This window comes from Erpetoichthys calabaricus, chromosome 14 (assembly GCF_900747795.2).
Source record: "Erpetoichthys calabaricus chromosome 14, fErpCal1.3, whole genome shotgun sequence".
NCBI classification, from domain to species: domain Eukaryota; kingdom Metazoa; phylum Chordata; class Cladistia; order Polypteriformes; family Polypteridae; genus Erpetoichthys; species Erpetoichthys calabaricus.
In genome coordinates, this window is record NC_041407.2 from 84,506,311 (window position 1) to 84,518,403 (window position 12,093).

The 12,093-nt window shown below is 40.7% G+C and overlaps 1 protein-coding gene across 6 annotated transcripts in view; it reads left to right on the forward strand.

The window, feature by feature from the left end:
• Positions 1 to 12,093, forward strand: part of LOC114665340 (HIVEP zinc finger 3) — a 488,325-nt gene that overhangs the window by 125,656 nt on the left and 350,576 nt on the right. Inside the window, exon 1 of one of the 6 annotated variants that reach the window (XM_051936189.1) lies at positions 11,750 to 11,986. The exons of the other annotated variants lie outside the window; for them this stretch is intronic. The gene's annotated coding sequence lies outside the window, so the exon portion shown is untranslated. Of the gene's footprint in view, positions 1 to 11,749; positions 11,987 to 12,093 lie in introns of those variants that run through there. 6 annotated transcript variants of the gene reach the window in all.

Below are 12,093 nucleotides of genomic sequence, written 5' to 3' on the forward strand. Positions count from 1 at the left end.
TGTCCAAAAAATATTAATGTGGAAAACATAAATACCCAAGTCATTCCATTACTTCCTGGAGAGACACAACTCTTTCTAAGCTCTGACAAAGTTGACTCTGATCACGATAATGACCATCTTCATTGACCTTACAAGTTCTGAGCTGGAATTACCTTTTACACTTAAACGGCGTGTACAAAGAAATTTTCCAATAAACCTTTACACTGTGCCACACACTTTATTGTTTGCTTTCTATTTGCATCATCTACACCGTCACACTATTCTATATCTCATTCATACATCACACTCTTTGTCATTCCCAACACCAGGGGTTGGCGAGCGAAGCGAGCAGGGGGCGGAGCCCCCTAGTTAGATTAGATTAGATAAACTTTACCAATCCCAAGGGGAAATTCAACAGGATAAACAGAGCCATAGATCCTTCTGCCTTTTTTTAAAAAAAAGATTGAGCCAAACTACACGTAGATGTAAATCATTCCAAATTTTCTAGTCGTTTTACTTTTTGTCTCATTTTATCTCTCTCTTTCTCTGCATTATTCTTTCATTAAGTTATTTGTGTTTACATTTGTAAAGATTAGACTAGATTAAATAAACTTTATTAATCCCAAGGGGGAATCCACATGTATACAGCAGCAGAAACATAAAAACAAGGATACAGACTCATAGGACAAATAATACAATCAATCAATCAATATGTAAATAAAAATAAATAAATAAATGTATATAGTTCAGATATTTCAAAATAAATTTAATGGGTACCCTAGTAGGAAGCACTGAAATTCCTAATAGCAGTGGGCAGAAAAGACCCCCAGAGGCACTTCTTAGCACTTAGTGGCTAAAAGTGCTCCAAGAAGAGCGCCTCATGGAGGGGATTTTCCATGATGGCATCCAGCTTTGCCACCATCCTCTTTTCTATAGCAGCTTCCAGTGTGTCCAGGATGATGACGCAGGCTTTCCTGATAAGTTTATTCAGGCATTGTGCTTCTTTTGAGCTCAAGTTGCTTCTCCAGGAGTCCACAGCGTAGTATAATAAACTGGCTACTATGGACTGATTTCATGCATCAAAAGACCGAAGTCTCCTTAGCTAGGACAGTCTGCTCTGACCCTTCTTATCCAGTGCCACTGTGTTGTCAGACCAGTCCAGTTTGTAATTTATATGGACTCCTAGGTACTTGTAGCTCTGCACCACTTCCACATCCCCTTCCCCAGGATGCTGACTGGTCTCAGAGGCTCCTTGACATGCCTAAAGTCCACCACCAGCTCTTTTGTCTTGCTGATGTTGAGTTGCAAGACGAGTCCTGCACAACCTTCTTGTACTCTGACTCGTCTCCATTATTAATGCAGCCTATAATGGATGTGTCATCTGAAAACATCTGCTGGATCTGATGTGTAGCACATGAACAGGGAGGGAGACAGGACAGTTCCCTAAGGTGCTCCAGTATTGCACACCACCACCATTTCTAACACACAGTCCTTGATTCTCATAAACTGCTGTCTGTTGGTCAGGTAGGCCATGATGCAGGAGATTGTAGGGGCATTGAGATGCAAAGCCTTGAGCTTTTCCCCTAGTCGATGAGCCAGAATGTTATATGCTATACCATATGTTATTATTATTATTTTTTTAATCCCACCAATCCTGTGGGATTGTGTCTCTTCCTTATGCCTCTCTGTAACCTTTTCCACTAGTACTTCACCCCGTGACTGGTGACTTGACCGTGTGCATGGCTGAGCTTTTCCTCCCTGCTGGAGTCTCTGAGATATGCAGGATTCAGGTCAAGCAGTTACTTGGATTAAAACAAAGAGATGGCAGTAGGCTGCTGCGCAAGCTGCTGCAATGATGTAATTATTTAATAAATAGAGTGGAAAGGAAAGGAAGTCCCGAGATCATGCACAGTTTGACAGTGGCTTATAAATATAACAAAACATTCTCAGACCCACTTAATCCTGTTTTGATGTGATGCCGGAAATGTAGCCAATGCTGGCAGCACTGTGCGAGGCTGGACCTTGGCTTGGAGGGGGCGCTGGTCTGTCACGGGGCCCTACACACACACTTACTTCACAGAGTGCCAGTTTAGAATCCTCAATATATCTTTTGGAGATGTAGAAGAATAAAACAGAAAAAGTAACTGGACGAAACCCCACAGGAAGAATATACAAACTACACACAGGCGGTGGGTGACCAGGCTCTGGATTTGAACCCAGGAGGTTGGATCCACCGCACCTCCATGTCATATAAATGTGCCTGCTTTATTTTCAGCTAGCCGAAGTACCTAGAGTTGCCCAGGTATATTTGAGTAATGGGTTAAGGGAAGAAAGTAAATATTTGATTTTTTTAAATGTGTATCCCATTGTCAATGTTGGCTGAAATACAAATATCCCATCTGTCATCTACACCACCTCTCTATCAATTTCTCTGTTCTTTTTTCAGTATGACTGGACTCCATAATTACTATAACTCCTTGCTGGGTTAGAGCACAACTTCTTTGTATTTCCTGATTTAGTGTCTACCATCATGGAACTGTAAAAGTTACTAATGTCATCCTCATTTGTCCTCCTTCTACCATATCCTGAACAACATGCTCTAAAAGAATTCTGTTTCATTCTACTTCGAGATGGCTTTTCGCTATCACACTTAGTAACAATGTACTGTACAACAGCTTTGGCTTTTTCCAAAATGTAAGGTTTTGCTTCGATATAAAATGTAGTGTCATCAGTTCATTTCAGAGTCATTGCCATGTGTACATCATGCAATGAAATTCCCATCTGTACGTCTGCCCAACACTGAGTAGGCCGCCACTGTCCCCATCTGCCAGCTCGATTTTCCCTCCATTGGTTTTGTGTAATATAACATCACAGAATAACAGGTAGTGGTGAGCAGAAGAGCTGAGATTCCTTTCACATACACTTACACAAAATTGGTTCTACAGTACATTTTGTATGCAGTTTCACAACAATGACACTCATTAAAATGGAAGTTTTGGAGTTTTAAAAGATTTTTGGTGAGTTGAAAGAAAGGAGCACTGCTCCTTAAGGGTCTGGTAACACCATGCACTGCTTTTGGAACTTTGTTTTCTCCCCATTTACCATTTTCTGAGAAAAAGAATCTTTTGGAAATTCAATATGGCTAAACGCAAACCATGATAAGACAAAATGATACAGTCTTAGACAAAAGGTGTAACCCAGAGAGACAATGAAGTTTTTATCCAAATTTGTTGAGAAAAAAACGTGGGACCTGTGGTCTTAGATGAGATCCCACTTTGGCCGCTATAAAACTATATGTGTTTGCTGATGATGGTGTCCTCCTATCCAGCCCAGCGCTGTCCTGCTGCCTGACAGGAATTGTAGTCCCTGGTTTTTGGATTGCCCCCCTCACATTATAAGCCATTTGTCCGATACACCATACAGCATGTATTTTACCAATACACATGCAACATTTTGGGAAAATCAGCTCAGCCATGATTGTGTGATTGGTGAACAAACAGATTATAGTTTTATTTGTATGTCAACGATAAAAAAAATAGCTTTAATAGAAGCAATACAGTGAAGACATTATTTACTGAATTAATAGTAGTAAGGATAAAAAAAGATAAAATCGTGAGAAATAACAAAAAGTTATTGCCTAATTTGAATATGCGTATCAATGATTAAGTAGGCTTGAGAGTGTTTGTTATTTAGATAAAGCAAGCTCTGATATTTTCTTTCACTTTTTCATATTACATGATCCTGATTAGTGGATGGATCCTTCTTTCCGTGTCTCTGTTTCCCTCTCCGTTCTCGGTTCATTTCCACGCTATGTTTTTCCTGGTTTCATTTGGCTTCAGATTGCTCTCAACTCTTCTTTTCCACGTGCTTTTAGGCTGACTGTGCTGCCTTTTTCATCCTGAATGCAGTTTCTTAATGGCTTCTTGTTGAACCCGTCTGTTGTCCTTCTAAAAGCACATCCACACCGTTACGTTTTGATTTAAAAACTGCTGTTTTAAACCAAAAAGATCTTCATCCAAACTAGCGCTTTCACATACGTGGTTTATGAACGCATCTCCATCTACACTAAAATGACCAAAAGCGCAACTCCACTGACAACTGGATTTATTGCGAAACTCTAGTGATCGGTCAAATGTCTTTTGCACATGTGTGCAGCATTCAAATGGTACAAAACGCAATTTAGGTGAGTACATGTAGGCAACACAACAAGTGCCATGGAAAGTATCTCTTCTATGCCCACAATGTTGGAATATGGTCTTCTTCCGTGAAGGGCAACCAGTCTGGAAATGAGTTGGACACAATCAGAAATAGCCCAAGGGAATCAGAGGGTGATTAGAGTCTGCATTTTTAAAAGTCTACATTATGACCCGTCCACATTGCACTTCCAAGCTGGCGTTTTCAGAAATATACAACTCTGGAGAGCATTTTCAGAAGTCTCTGTTTTCAGGGGTTGAAAACACTGGGGTGCTGTGAATGTAAAGCTGAAATGGAGACTACTGTCCACATTTTCAAATGAAAATGTCGAAGTGTTGATGGGGCCTAAGGGTCTGTGCTTGTGATGGGACCAAAGACTTGCAGACGGTATTTGCATACAAGGCCACAAAGCGGAACCCTGACCGTCCTGTTCTGTATTGCAAGCATGAGGAATGTTTGGGGCATAAAAAATTATTTTGTGGGTACAACATGTCAAGCCTTTCAACTCTCTTATTAAGGGTCCTTAACCATGGGAGGATGAATATTTAATTTTTTTTTCATGCCTTTTCCGATGGATGGCACCATATTTACAGCACGGTGTCCCCATCACTGCACTGGGGCATTGGGAGCCACACACAGACCAAAGACCCAGGCTTTCCTGGTTGGCCTCTCATTCAACATGACAAGCCTTTCAACTCTCTTATTAAGGGCCCTTAATCATGGAAGGATGAATATTTTAAAGTTTTATTAGCTGAGATCTTTTTTTTTTTTTTACCTAAAGTGGATTACAAATCACAAACATGGAATGACTGTTGTCATATTTTGACAATTGCAGAGGCCTGCAGTGGTGCGGTCTGCAGCTGCAATCTAGTGATTTATGGCCGAGCCACAAGGCCACACTGCTAGCCTACAGACTCCTCATTCATTGCCACCAGGGGCCCTTGGCATGAGATCATAATAATGAAGGTCAGATATTGTCCTTCTGTCTGTTTTAACTGGTTGAGTTTAGGTCTTCTTGTCATTGTAAAGGCTTTGTGCTTTCCAAAGAGGTCCCTCTATTTATGTAGGTAATGTAACAGCACAGTAACTGTAGATTTACAAGAAGTAGAACAAATATTAAATAATAATGCAATTCATCTTCCTTTTCTTGAAGTTGTATGAAACATTATTATGTGATATGCTATAAATTTATCCATACTCAGACTGCATTTTTAAGGGCTTGCGGAGGTGGGACCTATCCTGTCAGCATTGTGTGTGAGTCGATCCTTGGATAGTTAACTACATTTATATAACGATTTTCTAGGGCACTCAAAGTGCTTTAAATAGACAGTAGGGGAGTCACCTCATCTACCACCAATGTGCAGCATCCATCTGGATGATGAGGCAGCAGACATTTTTGCACCATTACACTCAAAACACATTAATTATTAGGTAGAGAAGGAGTGAAAGATAGTTAACCAGTTAAAGACGGGGTGATTAGGGGGCCAGAATGGACAAGGTCATGCTGGGCAATTTAACCAGGACATTGGTGTCCACCCTATGTCCTGAGATCTTTTATGACCACAGAGAGTTAGGACCTTGGTTTCACACGGAGTTCCCGTCACTGCACTGGGGCATTAGGATCCACACACAGACCAAAAACCCAGGCTTTCCTGGTTGCCTTCTCATTCAAGTCCTAGCCAGGACCAAACATGCTTAGCTTCAGGTGGATTACCTGTTCTGAAGTACAGGGTACAGTACATGGCTGCTGGCCATCTATCTCAGGGCACACGTGCAGGCAGTGGGCCACTGTAGAGCCCCCGGTACTCCAAGTCTCCATTCTTTGAGAGCTGGAAGCAGTCGAGGTCACCAAGAGGGAAAAATCACCTAAGGAGTCCATGCCAGGATTGTAGCCCACTGACATGGGGCTGCCAGGTGGCAGCAATCACCCTGGCACCACCATGTCACCTAGGAGGCAGAATTGTAAATGTCATTAATATTTCAAAAGTTAGCAATTATTTCATATGAGAGAAACATACAAATGCTAAAGTAGTTAAACCTAAAGTAGTTTATACTGTTGTATTGTACTTCTGAGGTGGCCATAATAGATCAGCTATCTAGCTCTGTATGAAGATTGCCTGTGTTCTGTTTTGTGTGTTGTATTTACCCCTGTTTTTGACACCCATTGAACAGCCAACCTACCTGGAAGGGGGGGGGGGGGGGGGGGTGTGTGTCTTTCTTTGCATTACATTTCCCAAGATTTGTTCCAGTTTTTTTCCTACAAGGTTTTTCCTGCAAGTTTATCTTGTCTTCTTATGGAATCAAGAATGGGGCCTATCAAAAAACAGGGCCTGTTAAAGCCAATTGAGGCATTCGCTGAGTGATTTTAGGATATACATGACAAAAGTTATTGTTGATATTGTAAAGCAGAGTTTGTCTTGGGCCACTTATAAAGCTAAATGCTGTATAAGCCCTCCATTTAATTATTGGACTTTTTACAGAGTTAAGGAGAGCGTAGATTGAACAAAAGATGAGAACAAACTCCATATGGCGGTACTGGTTGACTAGCAGGGTTTATACTTTATACTTAAAAGTCAAGCAATAAAATCTAAACATCTTTAGAATGTGGGTGGAAACCAGAATAACGGGAGGAAGCCCTTGTGGGCTTGAGGAGAACTGGCAAACTCCACGTAGACAACCCAACTTGCTATGGGATCCAAACTCAGGCAGAGAGACAGCAGTGTTATCCGTTGTCACACCTAATTTGTGAACAGTTTAGGAGTCTCACATGCTGTTCAGGCACTGCTCGGCTAGTAGTCTTGTCTTCTTAGGTAGTCAAGGCTGGGGGGCTGTCAGAAAACAGGACCCATTAAAGTGTACTGAGACATTCCTTGTGTGATTTTGGGCTATACAAGAAATAAATTGTTGTTGTTGTTGTAATCTGAAATAACATGGAATGTATTTTCATGCTGTTCATTGCCTTGGTGAACTTCACCCCTCTGTCAGGGATTTTCTGAACATGTCCCGTCCCGTGTCCTGTAACAGAATCTGATGATTTAAGCTCCTGTTGTGTTATTCTGGATTCATTTCTTTTTTTTTCCCTTAGCCCCCTAAATTAAATGGTGACCTTTTGTGGCAATATGTTACACGCTCTGTAAGAAAACCCCTAGATTTTCACACTCAGATTGTGTTCACTTCTACACACATATTCTGTTTATATAATCATGGCCCCTGTGCATTGTACCTGCACTGCCAGCGGCTCTTTACGCATTGTGGGATTACGGAGTCCACCGCAAGGACACTGAACAAATACTGCGCATAACATTGATTATAGGGAAGCAGTAGCCATCCGTGATTGGGCCATTGTGCAGAAGGTCACATTAGACCACCTTGTCTTCAACATTCACTGCAAAACTAACACTTCAGGCTGGCTTCTTGCTGAGCCTGTTTTATTAACAGGGCTGTGCAAACACTTTGCATTCACACTTCTATATTTGTCACAATGTTTTTTTTTTTTTTTGCTGCCCCTTTCTTCACTGCTGAGGTGGCAGTGCCGCAGTATCCTCACTGTAAGGAGAAAAGCTGCATTTCCAAACGAGCCCTTTTGTTGTTGTTGTTCTTATTGTTTTTTTTAAATAACTGCACTGTTTCCTCTTACACTGTTTCTGTCAAGTCTGATGATGTAGCCCTTGTACATTCAGCAGAGCCAGTAATGAAATCCATCCATCCCTCCATTATCCAACCCGCTATATCATAACTACAGGGTCACAGGGGTCTTCTGGAGCCAATCCCAGCCAACACAGGGTGCAAGGCAGGAAACAAACCCCGGGCAGGGAGCCAGCCCACCGCAGCAGTAATGAAATATTAAAGTCAATTTCAGAATATGACATGTGTCTGATTAAATCCAGTTCTCTTCTTGAGTGGAATTACATTTATTGAGAGAACGGTACATACTGTTCTGCAGCTCAGTTTTACCTGGATTGCTGGACGTGGTGTAAATGTACTACATACATATTCAGTGCTCCAGCTATGTTCTTGTAGATGATACAAAATCCTTGGGTTATTTTTGAAAAGACTCTTTGGCATAATGTGCAGTGAAGTGTACTGTGAAACTCTGGGCAGCTTTGTTAACTAATCAGGAGTCAGATTAAAGCTCAAGTGTTACATCACCTGCCTGTCATAACCACTTAATCCACTACAGGGTTGCCTTAAACTGCAGCCTATTCCTGCAACTTTGGGTGTAACGCAGAAACCAACACCACATATCACAGGGCATCCCATAATGCAATGCAGGACCAACTGCCAGTTAGTCTAACACAAGTGTCTTTGGGGTGCTGCAGAACTCATTACGCTGTTAACCACTCCACCTCATTAATTAATTACTGTATGTACTTTAAATTGCCCAAATGCTTATTGTTATCTATCTATCTATCTATCTATCTATCTATCTATCTATCTATCTATCTATCTATCTATCTATCTATCTATCTATCTATCTATCTATCTATCTATCTATCTATCTATCTATCTATTTATCTATCTAATTAATTTCTGTTTCTTTAGGTGCAGTACTGGCAACTTAGGAGTGACCATTAGGGCCTTCTTCATCAGACCAATGATGTCTGTTCCCTCACTCATCATGTAATAACTTATCAAATAGTTTAATTTAACTGATGCAGACAACACTTTCCTTGGGTAGGCATGTAAATCCTCCCTTTGGCAAGTTAGCACGGCCGAACCAGTGCTTGATCATTCTTGTATCCCCACTGTATTTATTAGCTTAGGATGAGTGGAGCTCACTAACTTTGTTATTTGAGTGGTCTCCAAAACTTCATTTTGAGTGATTCTTGGACAGTCTACCACTAATCAGTACTCCACATTGGAACTCATTAGCTTTGGTGTGAGCACCGTGCGCTTGCCCTCAGATACGGTATAGCCTAGATCTAAGGCTACCTTAGTCCATGAGAATAACCTAGACTCGTAAGTATCCTAGATATAACTTGGACCTAAAGTCTAGATTCCCTAGAATAACCTAGACACATGGAGGCTATTATACCATTGGTTAAAACCCCTTACCAACCAATGGTAGTTTTCTCTCACCGTGATATCCACCCTATTGGGGTGTCCCCCTCAGCCTGCTAACCCTACAGGAAATGAAAGTGGCAGTCCCCCCTATTCTGGGTACCTGGAACCTACTTTATTACTTTAATAAGTCACTTTAGTTGTAAAGACAAATTAGTATTTGTTAAAATAGAATAATATCAGCAGAATTTCCCTTTGGGATTAATAAAGTATCTATCTATCTATCTAGAAAATGTAAATATAAATAGTTTACAAAGTTTTGAAATATGTACTGTATATTTAGTTTTAGAAAGTTTAGTGAAAATTAGCCGCAGTGAATGTCAAATGGCAATGTTGTCTTGAGTGACTTTAAGATTCAGCAGTCCGTCATCTTCGGCTTGTTCTCTGGATGATGGAGATAGAGGACACCCATAATAATAATCATTATAGTCATCATCACTGCAAATGTAACTGCCAATTTCTGGGTTTACCCAAGTTAGCCTCCTGAAACCCCCCAATTTTTTTTTCTACACTCTCTAAGGCCCTGGATAGTCTTTGGGGTTGATGGCCTTGCACCAGGAAAGGCTACCAAGTTTAGAGGGGATGACTAGGAGAGAAAATATAAAAGAACACGGAGAGTCGAAACCAAAAATCAGCAGTTATCTGTCATTTACATAGAAATCTATGCCCAAGAGTCACTGTGAGGAAATCAAAAGCAAACGTCAAGCCCCAGGAAGTCTACATAGCAAAACTAACACACTTATGAAGGTTATTTTTCTTTGAATATCATTCAATTTGAAAACTCTGATGCACCAACTCTTAAGGTGTCACGCCAATGACGTCAATCACGTATTTCAGATTGTGTTATATAGCAACCATTGGTGCATCATGATGACAGCAAAACAAATGGCTGTGCCACAGGAACCACAAAATGATGATGAAAACAGTGAAATACAGGTATTCCGTAGTTAGGGAAAAACAACACTCACTCATAACTTTGCTTAAAATGAGTGTCTGCAGCAACCAGTCTGTGAACCCGTGCCATCATTATGTCAAGCAGTATCAGGGGACTGAAAAAGACCCACATGTCATGTACAGAGACAGGCTGCTAGCGACTGTCTATGACAAGTAAATGGTTTACTGTGGCTTTTCTGACCAAGCTCAGCATAGCGGTTTGTTTCAATAACTATTTTTTTCTTCAGACTATCATCGTCATAATCATAAAGAGTCCAAATAATTATGATTAACAGACATCTTTAGATTGGGATTACTCATAAGTGAGCAACGAGGAGGTGCGGGATTGTCAGCAGTAGTATGGAGCAAAAACCAAACACAAACATCAGTAACGGGTCAGAATCTAACAAACAGGTGTCAGTTTCACTGTCTGCATCCACGTCCGATCACCAATTCACATCGTCCTCACTATCGCTCGATTTGAGCAATGGTTCAGTTTCACTTTGCTCTATAACTGGCTTTACGGCTTTTCATTCACCATTGACGTTTTGGTTGAGGGCTCCATCCCACTCATGAATATTGATGAGATACCAACGAGTTACCATTATGTGGCAGAATGCATAGAGATATTAACGTGTTTTTGTAGCATGATGCTATTTCACCCACTAGATGACAGCAGAGTTATTCGGGCTTAAACCTTTAATGAGAGGGATTATTATGCATCTCCCCGAGTCTGCTTCAGGGTTAACCGTAATTACACAGACTTCCGACTCAAGTTATACTTGAGGTTAACACCAAGGAGGTTAATAAATTGGGCTCAGCAAGAAACCAAGTGAAAGTGTGAGTATCGCTGTGAATGTAATAATATGACACAGTGACCCACCTGCTACCTTCTGTAATCAGTGATGTGCGCAAAATTTGTCCTTGTGGCATTGTAGGTTAATTTTTAATACATGTTTATTAATTTTAATAAATAAGATAATATATACATTTGAAAATATCTAATTGATGCTCAATTCAGGATTGTTTCCTGCCCAGCAAAAAATGTTACTGAGATAGGCTGTGGTCTGCTAGGATGAGCAGATCAAGAGGCTGATTTCATGTAAATTCATTTTAAATACTACAGCACTTTTAGCAGACTCAGTACTTTTCATCTTTTCTTTGATCTGGGACGTCTCTTGTTTCTAAATTCTAAATTTTGAATTTTGTGTCCTGTGTGTCATGTCATCTCTGAAGGATTAAATGGATGCCTGCTGAGCAAATTTCTGTTTTGTTAGTGGTTTGGCTGTCTAATTTTTTTCTTCTTCTTCTGGTTCTCTTAAGTGGTGATGGTGACATGAAGGTTACATCAAATCTAACAGGCCATGGTATTGTCTTGGGGGCTGGGGGAGCCATTCTGTTGAAAACATACCTGGGAGATGCATTGTAAACATCAAAACAAACCTGTTGGTTGTCACTTGAAAATAGAGTAGCAACTGCACATTTTACCCAGGAGGGAGCTTTCCACTCACCGTATGAGTGCTGTAACTACCGAGGGGACCCTCTTTAAGGCTTTTATAGCGGCAGACTGCACACAATCAGAAGAAGGTGCCCTCAATCGCTTATCTTAGCCTGTTTCAAATTACTCGTGTTTAGAAGATAATATCTCAGGATCCAAAACCAGAAACCCTGGGCCCAAACTTCTTCTAAAATAAGGGAGTCCCAGCTTCGTGTTGGATTATACATCAAAACAACTGCAGCTTCATAAGTAACAGCGTGTCCTCCGCAGATCAACATCTGAAGACGTGGTTACTGCCAGAGAGAGTTACATTTTTCCAAAGTAAGTGTAGATACATTTCTACAGCATATTCTCCTTAGTGTGTCCTTAATTCAATAGTTGAAAATAGTTTGAGATACTGAATGAAGCAAGAACAGAATTTCTACTTC